At 39.3% G+C, this 11,385-nt stretch overlaps 1 long non-coding RNA gene across 1 annotated transcript in view; it reads right to left on the bottom strand.

Annotated features, from left to right (window-relative positions):
- Nucleotides 1-5,152: 5,152 nt before the first annotated feature.
- Nucleotides 5,153-11,385, bottom strand: part of LOC130829727 (uncharacterized) — a 91,826-nt gene continuing 85,593 nt past the window's right edge. Inside the window, exon 4 of the long non-coding RNA XR_009047646.1 lies at nucleotides 5,153-5,367. This is a non-coding gene — a long non-coding RNA (uncharacterized LOC130829727). The remainder of the gene's footprint in view (nucleotides 5,368-11,385) is intronic.

Genomic DNA, 11,385 nt, shown 5'->3' with positions numbered 1-11,385 from the left:
CTGACCCACTGTTATGCCTCTGTTTGAGTGTGTGTATGTGAATTAATGATCAATGTACTGAAACGATAACACTATTCTTTTCTTTGGGGATTATGTTAAAACTTTCATAACATTATCACTCCAAGCAGGGGGGACTGGACAGCAGGGAACTTGTGGCTGTCCGCAGAGTGTCTGGGAGGCCAACAGGAGGACAGATGATGTATGTATAACAGCTTGTAACCGTATCTGTGAAATCGCTTTCCCCAGCCCTCTCCCACTACCCATCCTGTCAGCGTCCATCAGCACACCTGAGCATGGTCAGTCCCCTTCGTCTGTCCAGATGTCCAGCTTTAGATTCAAGTGAGGAACATGAAGGTGGTCTTGATAGAGCATATGGTTCCATTTTGCTGATTTGGTCCAGTTGTTTGAAAACACACTGTCTTAAGTAGCATGCTATTTATCATATTTCACTATCTTTCAGGAGAGGTTTGAAGATGAGAAAAACATCATACATTTTCCTGATGTAATCTCACTTTCTCAGATTTGAGAAATAAACTCTTTTATTACTTTACAATGGAAAAGAAGATTGCACCCTGTTTTTGTTTTACAACGTTTATAAGAATATGCATTGTTGTAATAAATTAAATCTGGCAAGGATTAAGGGGAAATTCTCCTCCTAAGTGATCGTACAGCTTAAAGCAACATCCATAGGTCAACCAAACTATCCCTCTGTCAAAGACAGACTGTGCCGAAAAAACCACGCCCAGACAAATGAAAGTTTATTCTATTTTTAAAGATTTCCCGGGGAGAGGATCATAGGAGTTTTTGCCCCTTAAGGCATTTAGTCTGTCTGAGAAATTCATTTTGCATAGGAACATGATAGAAACAAAGAGAATACGATCGTCTGGCTGCCAAATCCAAGGACTTTTATTATTATCATCATTCTGAAACACAAAGGACAAAGTGGAAGATAAAATTCATGCACTATGTCTAGTGTGTTTCTGATTAATGAAACAGACACTTATATTTTGTTAAGGTTAAGTAAGTGAGCCTAGCCAAGAAGCTGAGTTTTGCATTTTAATTTGGGGAATCTCAACAATAAGAAGTCTGCTGAACATAAGAAGTTAAAGCCAAGAACTGTTTTCTCTAGAATCCTACTATGCTTTTCCCCAGCTGTTGCACTGAAGGAATTGCGGTTTAGCTGGTCAGAGAGAGTTTCATAAATTCAAAGTATTTATGGGTCATTCTCAATTAATATTCTGAGATACAGAACATCCTCCAGCATAAATGGAAAAGTCAGCTCACAAGTGGTTTAAAATGAGAAAGACAATAACAAAAAAGTCATTTGAATATATATATAAAATATATATAAAATATAAATAAACTTCTGTGCATATTTTAATTTAAAAGAAATCAATGCTTTGCTAAAATAATTTTTAATGACTCAAATTGCCCATTGTCATTATGAGCTAAGATTCATTCTTTTTCTAATTAAATGTGATCGTTTGCTCAAGCTTTCCTCCTCTCGACCAGGTAATGGGTACAAACTGACCTTATGAAAAGAACTAACTTGCAAAAACATGAATATTTCTCTTCATTTCAGTTTGTGATTAGAAAAACAAACAAACAAATGGAGGAAGCGCAGGGAGGTGGGGTGGAGGCTGACCAGCTTTCTAAATGCCCAGGGCACCAAAGAAAAAGCTTACTCCTTGCATATCTGACGTAAGGGCAAGAGCAGAGAAAGAACCAAAGAGAAAGCCTGTCTGTCTGAACAAAGAGCGCATTTGCTGCCCAGCTCTGCCCAGACCTGGGCTCTGAGCTCCTGCAGGCGGTGGCTCTGCAGGAATCGCCCGCTTTGTTCTCTTTACCACCACCCTCTCTCTTCCTTTCCCTCACCTTTACCCGCTCGTATATAAATAAATGTACGAAAACTCCAAAGTCAACTTCTGTCTAAGGTAAATATTTAACCCTTATCTCGCCCATATTTGCCATCACACTCAAAAGATATTCCCATATGTATTCGTTATTGTACTTCCTCATAAGTCACATACATGGTATTTTTAAGAAGAAGAGGCGTGTGCTGGGAATGGGAGACATTTGCAGGTCCCTGATGCAGGGGAGGATGGGAAAGAAGAGGCCGGCCTGCTTACCCAGTGCTTTGAGACAATGCCAATGGCTTCTGCTTCATAGCGCTTAAGTCAGGAAGAAACCCAGATGAGTCTACCTCTAAGAGGGAATGGGGAAACCCAGGATGTAGTTCTGACAGGGACAGGTGACCCCAGTGAGGATGGCAGTGACCACACCAACGCATGCCCAAGAGCAAAGAGAGAGCAGGGCTGCCACCCGCTCACTTGGAATCCCAGGGGCCATGTAACCTGCCCACTGCTGGATGGAAGTTCACCCGAAATGAGAAGCACCTGGGCATCGAGGGTCTGGGTGCTCATATGCTCTTTGCATGGGCACAGAAACTATGTGCCAAGGCCAAGCTTAAGATTTCACAAAGGAAACTTTAGAGTTCTAAAAAAGTGGGGGTATAAATTGGCTTGGAAATCTCTGATTGCCTTAGAAGTAGCACAGAGTAGAGGAGAGCCAGAGATAAACATTGGTTTTCATGGGTTTCATAAGGCTTTTTTTTTTTTTCTAGATTAGAGAGAATCTATTGAACAGAGATGAAAATATTCTCTTCAAAGTTTGGTCAATTCACTGAGGATTTGAATAAGTCTTTGTAACTCTAGGTTAAAGAAAATGTGCACTAGGCTAGAATGTTCGTATAAAACATGGATAGCCATAAGCAGAAGGAGGTAGAAACTGCTACAGAAGATTTTGAGTTACCTGTAAAAAAGAGGTTTCTATAAGAAAAGCTGCAAAACTTAACTAATTTGAGGTGAGGAGTATTAAAGCCACCCCACAAAGTCTTTAAACAGAGTGTAAGCAATGTATTTAAGCCAGGAATTAGAACCTCATAATTAAAAATTCTTTGTGCTTTTAAAATGTCAGGCATCATAAAGTATGCTTTGCGTAAGCTTTCTATCTTAAACATCACAAGAGCTATTTGAGGTGGTGCTTATTATTATTATTACTATTTACTAATGAATACACTGAAAGTTAGAATGGTGAAATAAATAACCTAGAGTTATTGATCTCACGATTATAAGAGTAAGGATTTGAACCCAAGTTTCTTCGATGTTAAAATTTTTGTTTTATTATTTCCCTATTGTGATTCCAAAAGATTTGGATTTTTATGAATACTTGATAACTCTCAGCTCAGGATTTTCCCTGTGGTCATGACTAAAGGATCTCAGCTTGTGAAAGGCTCGGACTTAGATCATAGTTGATGTCAGAGTTCTCCCACCAGAGCCTGGGAGAGTTCAGGGGCTCAGATTGGACAAGGCCCAGACTGAGCCTGCAGAACTAGTTTTCATGAGTCTACAACTGATTCATTCCCTTTCTCCAGCCCTTATTCTCTAAATCCATCCTTAAGTCTCGATATGCATGTAGGTTTGGATTCCTACCTGTCTTAGGTGGGGTTCTCTGGGAAAGAGATCTGAGATGGAGATCAGCATGCAGGAGGTTTATTTGACCCATACACATAGAGGATTGAAGGAAGCAGGACTGGGTGGATGGAAGAGCTGAATTGTGAAGCAGTTCCAACAAAGGCTTGCCAACGCTTAAGCTGCCAACACTCCCAGAAGTTGGTGGAATAAATGCCTCTGCTCTAAAGGGGGTGGCGGGAAAGTGGCACTCACAACTTCCACAACACCTGTGCCTTCCTTGCCTCTGAGGAGACCAGCTTGACTCAACAAAGCAGACATGGCTACTTCGGCAAGCAGTAGACTCCCTCTGGGCGGTCAGCCTGCCAGCCGTGGCAGGAGCAACCCTAACTCACCCAGGACCACTAGTTCCAAGAAACAAAGCCACACCCACGAAGTGCCACATTTCTTAAAGAGCCAGAGGTGGAAACACAGATAAGGAAAGTCCCAGCAAGGATCCAACTGGATAGGTTGGCGGACCTGATGAAGGTTATGGGCTATGCTTGAATTGGAGATGCTCCGTGGGAGTGGAACACTGTGCACAGCCCTCCCTTTGGCCCTGCACCTATGACAGGGGCTCCATAGAACATCTGAGAAAGGGAGAAATGGAGGAAAATTATTTGATATCAGCCCAGAGTGAGCCAAAGCATCACATCCAGACATAGCCTGCTGGGATAGCTTGTTATTAAAAAGGAAGCTAATCTCTGGGTTGAACACATTCTTGTATGTCACACTAAATTTATTTTATTAAAGAGTGTTGTTGGAACACTTTCACGAAGTGTTTTTCAAAGATCAAATGTTAAATCCGATTACATCCTAAGGTTCTTTGTCTACAAATAATGCGCATGGCCTGGAGAGCTTTCGTTCAATCAGTAAAAAATTTATTAAACACCTACTATGTACCAAGCACTAGTCTAGTCACTGGAGACCAAAAAATTACTGACATAGTGTTATCTGATATCAAAAGTCATGTATATTAAAGACACATAAACAGCTAGTTATAAATTGATTTGATAAATTCTAAAATAGTAACACATACAAATTGCTATGGAAGCCCAAAGGAAGTAGTAGTCAGAGAGTCATGACAATAACACACTTGGAAATAATGGCAGGTGTTGAATTGAATATAGGAAGCATGGTTTGAACTCCCAGGGCCCCGTAGTCTAGCAGCCCTTAAGCTAACACCATTGCTGTTTTTAATGTCATTCTTGCACAGGCAGCAGGAGTAATTCTTTGATAATGGTAACAGAAAAAGCAGGGGGGAAGTACTCAAGTAAGCCAGGTTTTCTGAAATTTTTTTCTACAAAATCTAAACAGAACTTGACATTTTCCTTCAAAGAATGCAGTTATAAAAAAGAACATAAGCACAGTTAAACCACCCAATCCTTTACACTTTTTTTTTCTTTTGTAGTAATCTCAGCCTTTCTGATTTACACATACCTTATTATCAAAGCAAATTGACCTTGATTTCAAAACCACAATTTAACGACTCACCCAGACCTACCCCACCCCACCCCCCACAACTGCCTCCTCTAAAAAAGAAGAGCTATTTCTTGCTTTGGCTTTCTCGCATGCATCAACAGCTTAATTTTTGTTTAGTTTTTTGGATGGCAGTTAGGAAACAAGAAAGGACTCACCTCTTTGAAAGCAATGTAATGTCTGGCTTGGTGTTTATTTCGCTGCCTGGGAAAATGATTTCAGATGGTCTGTTGTGAACTGCCCAGACTTCCTCAGCTCCCTCCTGCTCTGGCAAAAATTCCTTTCCTGGGGCAGTAAGTTGAGAGAGGAGAGCTGTGTAACATTAGACAGTGAGCACCTGTCCTCCAGAGCTTCCAGCAGATTCTTCATCACCAGTAGCCTAGAAGCAGGAGTTTAGAGTTACCCTTTTTCCATGAAGGATGTGGTCAAATTTGAGAATTTTAAAATGGAAAAAAAAATTGGTACATGAATATTTTAATCTCAAATAAAACTTAACAGGGAGGGGAAGGAAATAGGGAGAGATGGGGAAACACTTCTCCTAGTTTCAAACTTTGCATGAGGCTTTGAGAATTATGCACTCCTAATACTTGAGGTCCACATTCTGATAGAGGTCTCAATGCATTGTTCATGTTGGAAAGAATTAAATAAGTGATATTTACATAAGAAAACCCTTGCTTTTATTCTGTAATGTTTTATTATTTGATTTTTATGAGACAAAGTTTTCAAAAGAGTGAAAATTTGCCGGAAGATTGATAAAGAGAAATACATGAAGATGTTCTCACGTGGAGCACCCACTTTGTAAAGCTCCATCTAGCCTGGTACACCTCTCCCATGATCATTACGCCCTGTGTTTACAGCAAGCACTGGTCTCCTCTGGACCTACCGAGCTTGGGATGACCTTGGCTACAGGGCAAAGGCAGAAAGGAGATCAAGGCATGCACAGAAACAGTAATTGAAGGAGACAAACTTGAATTCCAAAGCAATCTGGCAGGACCAACGGAATGGCCCAGTGCGCTGTCTGCTACAGTACGTATTGCAGCTGTCTGCTCTGACAGAAACTAACCCATGGCAGTTTCTGAATTACAGGCACACATTGCTGTAGCTCAGCCACACCCCACAGCAAGCATTCTTCCGTGTAAGCTGATAAACCAATGAGAAAATAACTGTTGGCCAACGACTTTATTAGAATCCTTTGAGAATAATACTAATGATAATATAAATACTTCTATCTGCTGGGATTCTAGAACATATCAAGCATTGGAATGGGCACTTGAAAAACATTACCTCTGATTATAATTCTGTAAGATAAATAACCCATTCTTTAGAAAATTAAATGTCTCAAAGTTAAATGACTGAACTGTGTTCACATAATAACCAGGTTGCAGAGGTTGTATTTGAACTTAATATTTCCAACTCCCCCAGATTTTCACATCACCATAGATCTCAAATAATAATGCTGTCCAGTATCATTTATTGAGCACCTATTGTGTACCCGGTATTCCACTGTGAACTTTACACGTATCATTGTATTTAATCCCCAACACAGTCTTTAATATCAGGTAATGTCATTTCCATTTTTAAAAATCTCTTATAAAGATAAAATATATGTGTAAATAAGGTCTGGAGATAGGTATTATCTGTGTTACTGCAGGCATGATCGATCTTTGTTTCCTGCTTTTGTTCAGGAAATAGATTAGAGGTAATGTCTACATCTTGATAATTCTATAAGGCTCTCCGGAACTAACAGCTAACATTGTGCTCCTTGTACATCTTTTAACCACAAAGAAGGACTGCATTAAACTGAAGATAGTGATTGAGAGGACAAGTTTTGGAGTCATCCCAAACTGGTTTAGAATCCAGGCTGGGTCATTTATGAACTCCATGATGACCCTGTAGATACAATTTAATCTTTCTAAGCTTCCATTTCCTTAGTTGTAAATTATAGATAATAATACCTAACTCATAAGTATTTGCATTGTACAAATCAAATCAGACAATGTCCGTAACACCCTTAGCACAGTGTTTGGCATCTACTAAGTGCAAAATAATTGATAGCTGTAGTTATTTTAAAACAACAATAATCACATTTTATTGACTGCGTCAGTTAGAATTCGATATAGATGTTTTAAAAGAAAAAAAAATTAGTAGCGCCTAACAAAGATAGATATGAATTTCTCTCTCTTGTAAGAAAGCACAGAGCAGACCAGGACATATGTGGTAACTCTGTGGTATCATTAAGGACACCCAGGATGTTATCGTCGTTCCATTATCTAGATAATTGTTTCCATTCTCAAGGTCACCTCATGGTCCAAGGTGGCTTTTGAAGCTTCAGCCACCTCATCTGACTCTTGTGTCTACAGGAGAAAAAGAAAGACCAAAAAAAGGGACCCCTTGAAGCTGACTCAGCTTCCTTCCCACACTCCCATGGAACTCATCTGCTTCCTCTTAATTTACTAGATCTTAGTTGTGTGGCCACAGTATGCTACAAGGAAACCAAGATATACAGTCTTTTATTCTAGGAAAAATTATGCCAGATAAAAATAATCAGATTTGTTTCTGAGGTGGAAGGGGAAGATGGGTGTTGGAGAAGGCAGCTGACAGTCTCTGCCACACTGGATAAGAATGACACTACCCAGATCAGAGCATGTTGGGGCTCATAGAATATTAGCAATATCTTAGTTCCATCATTTTATTTAAAAGATGAGGAAACTCTCATCCAGGGAGATAATATGATGTATGAAGATTGCATGATGAGTCAGAGGCAGTGCCCAAATAGAACTCAGATCTCCGGACTTCTGGTTCAATGTACTTTCCAACAACTTCACTGTCTTCCTAGTAAATGACTTTTTTTTTTTTTCATCTCTTTTTAGAGGGATATGACCTAAATATTTTAAGGCTTCTGGTTCTTGTTTCATCCTTCACATTGGTTAACAGTGGTAACTATTCCGTTTGCCGTTATAAATTCTGTTTGTAATTTCTAACAGCCATTTTACCAAGGCAATAAATATAATTCTGTTATTTGTTCTACAGATATTATTCTCTAAGCCTTAATTATTCTTTTACTCTCCTCTGAGTTCATTTATTGTTCTTTCGGACTAACATTTATCCCATGAAGATGTACTTTGCCCTTCCTGAGGTTATAGCCAGGGAAATATTATAGAGTCTGTAATTTGAAAGCTTGTGTTTTTATTAAAGGAAATTTAGTTCACATGTTTCTATCTCATTTAAACTAAAATGTGTGAAATACTAGAGTATTTGATATCTACACTTTCCTGAGAGCCTTTTTAAATAGGCTTTGGAAGAACCTTTTATTTTTAGAGATAGGAAGCTATGTAATGCTAAAAAGCACCCTAGTAAATGGACACAAGCAGTGAAAGATTAGAATTGTTAAGTGCAGGCCAGTGAATTTTAAACGAATCCTAAATTAGAGTGATTTCTCTAGCTCCTAATTAAAGAGGTTTTAATCACAGACAAAGAACAAAAAGCATAAAAGAACATGTGGCATAAGGAAAGAAATCATAATTATTTAGTTGGGAGGAAGATGTGTTAGAAAAAGAATTTGTGCAGTCACATTAACTTGTCATACCTTCCCGGCATGATTTCAAAGGGAAACAAGAATTCCTTTCTGCTCTCTAGAAACCTGGATTTACCTCAATCACAGATTCCTTTGAAAATGATTTAATAGGGAATTCCAAATTTGAACAAGATGTCTTCTCATGGAAAGATGTTAATCCTAAGCTGGTAAATTGAAGAAAAAAGACAGCAAGCTATACACAGCACCTGGAAAAAAATCCCTTATAAGAAAATGATATATATAAGCATGTGTATTTTAAAAGTTATAGAAGGATATACACCCAGATATTAATATTAAATATCTTGAGCAATTAAATTGTGAGGAATCCTCCCCTTTTCCTGTCTGCATTTTTTTTCTAAGAGGAAAAATATGTCTGTTTATATGTTAATTTTAAACAACACAGTTACCTGATGAGAAACAATTGATTCTGAAAGAAATAGAATAGGCTAATTCTCAAACACACATTTTAATGAAAGAACAAAATGCATCCAATGACAAGTTTATATTGTGTGGACAGAATATCTATTGTATTTGGAGAAGTTATGGCTCCGTGTATCCAACAAAATATTTGGTCCTTCTAAGGTGTCAGAATTTGTCTACTCCTATTTTTATAAAACTGGAAGAAAAAAAAAAGCTTTGTTTTCCAGATGGCCACAGGATGGTACTATTAATTTTACTATGGTATATTGGGGAACAAATGAACAAATGAAAAACAAATGAGTAACAGTTCATTTAAAACCAGATTTATATTCTGTTATATTTGAAACCTAGTAGCACAAGTAAGTGGCATGTATTATTTATTCAATCTGTGAACAATGGCAATGTTCATGGCATGTATTGATTGACAACCCCTGGCAATAATTCCAAACATCTCAGGGAGCTGAGAATGGGAATGTCTGGCGAATCCACTTGGGTTCCTGCCCTCTCCACTGTGCGTACAACCTGAATTATCGGCACCGTAGTTAACGAAGAGATATTTCCCCAGAAGTCAGCCTTATCCTCATATCCTCATTCCCCTTTTGCCTGTGCTTTCTCTCACCTGTCTGTCCACCCCTGTGCCAAGGAGCAGGAGACAGTGATAGGAGATGGAGACCCAGAAAGGGCCAAAAATCAGGCCATTGATTAAAAAGAGTGTTAGGTGGTGTCTCTTGTAGTAAAGATCAAGTAGAGGTGTTGACCATCTGTTTCAAAGCTCTTCTCCCAGGTGGTCCACAGTACCTCACGCCCTTGAGCTGTCCCACTCATAGACCAGTGTTCACTGCAGACACTGCAGCCTCAAATTCTTCTGTGATCTACTCTTCTTCCACATGTAATGGGAATCTAGCCCAAGCATAGACTATGTTGCATCTGTGTCTATTTCTGATCAAACCTAATAAGCTAATAGTAGAGCCCAATAGAAGTCTGTATCCATTGGGCTGATAACCTTCTGGGAAAATAACTCAATTATGCAGGATTCAAATACTTTATCTCAGCCATGGAAGATACACAGAACTGTCTGATTGAGGTTAATTTGACTCTTCTTCCAAGGTGCCTTCCAAGAAAGAACTCATCCTACAACCTTATGAGGTGACTGGCCACCATTCTTGGGAGATTCAAAATGAGTAATAACTGAGTACTATTATCACTTAGATGTGCTCCTAGCCCATTTTCAAAGGAAAAAGCGACCTGTCAGTGAAAAGTGAAAACCCTGCATCCTGAAATCTCTGCAAGATATTGGGGCACAGCAAAGTCCCTTCAGGAGACTATGTCATCACAAGCAGATTATGACTCAAAGGAAAGTAAGGTAGACCAGCAGGTGAGTCAGGCAAAGAACAGAGTGCCCAGGAATAAACAGATTACAATCCAGAAATGTAGACTCTGTGCTTGCAATTTAGATTTCTTGGTTGATCAAACAGCTTATCAAGCCTTAAGCCAGCAGAAAAGAAGTGAGAGTTGATATTTCCACCCTGATATATTTGCCTCTTTGTGGCCAGCCTGACGCCAGGAGAGAGCAGCTGGCTCATGGTCAGAATTCTCTTGTCAATTCTGACTTCAGAAAAGCCTAGAGATGATGCACAGGAGAAATAAAGCATAGATCCCCAAACTTCAGATGTTATACTCACTATTTTTTTTTTAATCCCTGGTCTGTTAAAAATGAACCAAAGAACTTAAATTATGCTAAATTCACTCCCTGCACAATTTCTGGGTTTCATCATTCTGGATGTCTATCTCTTTTAATCAAGTGATTCTAGAAATTTACTGCACTTTGTAGGGATATTTCTTCAGAGAATGTGGCTTCTCTTGGTTTATCCATCATCTGTTTGTGTATACTGTTGCATGAGTGAGCAGAAGACCAAGTGCCAAGACCCAGGCTGTCTTATTGCCTCCTGAGGACTGGCCACTGACCACTGTGTACTGAAAGGAACACCATGTCCAGCTTGCACAGGCAGGCTTGCCTAGAGCCCAACCAGACCCACACATCCTTACTTGCCCTCCCCAGGAACCTTTCCAGAAGCTTTGAGTAAGGCTTTCATCAAGCCCCAGGACTTATGCCTGGCCGTATCCACATGCCGTCCTGTAAGAGACGACTTCTCAGAATTATGGGATTGGGATGTTCAGAAGCAAATGCATCCTGTGAAATGCCTAAGAGACACAGTGTAGGAATTTTATCAGGAGAGAAGAAAACTAAGTCCAGAATAGTTTCCTATTGTTATAACAAATTGCCACAAACTTAGTAGCTTCAAACAACACAAATGTATTCTCTTACAGTTCTGAAAGTCAGAAGTCCAAAATCAGTCTCACTGGACTGAAGGCAAGCTGAAGGCAGGGCTGGTTCCTTCTAGA

Source organism: Hippopotamus amphibius, chromosome 10, assembly GCF_030028045.1.
Source record: "Hippopotamus amphibius kiboko isolate mHipAmp2 chromosome 10, mHipAmp2.hap2, whole genome shotgun sequence".
Lineage (NCBI taxonomy): Eukaryota > Metazoa > Chordata > Mammalia > Artiodactyla > Hippopotamidae > Hippopotamus > Hippopotamus amphibius.
This window is presented reverse-complemented; position numbering and strand designations above follow the sequence as displayed.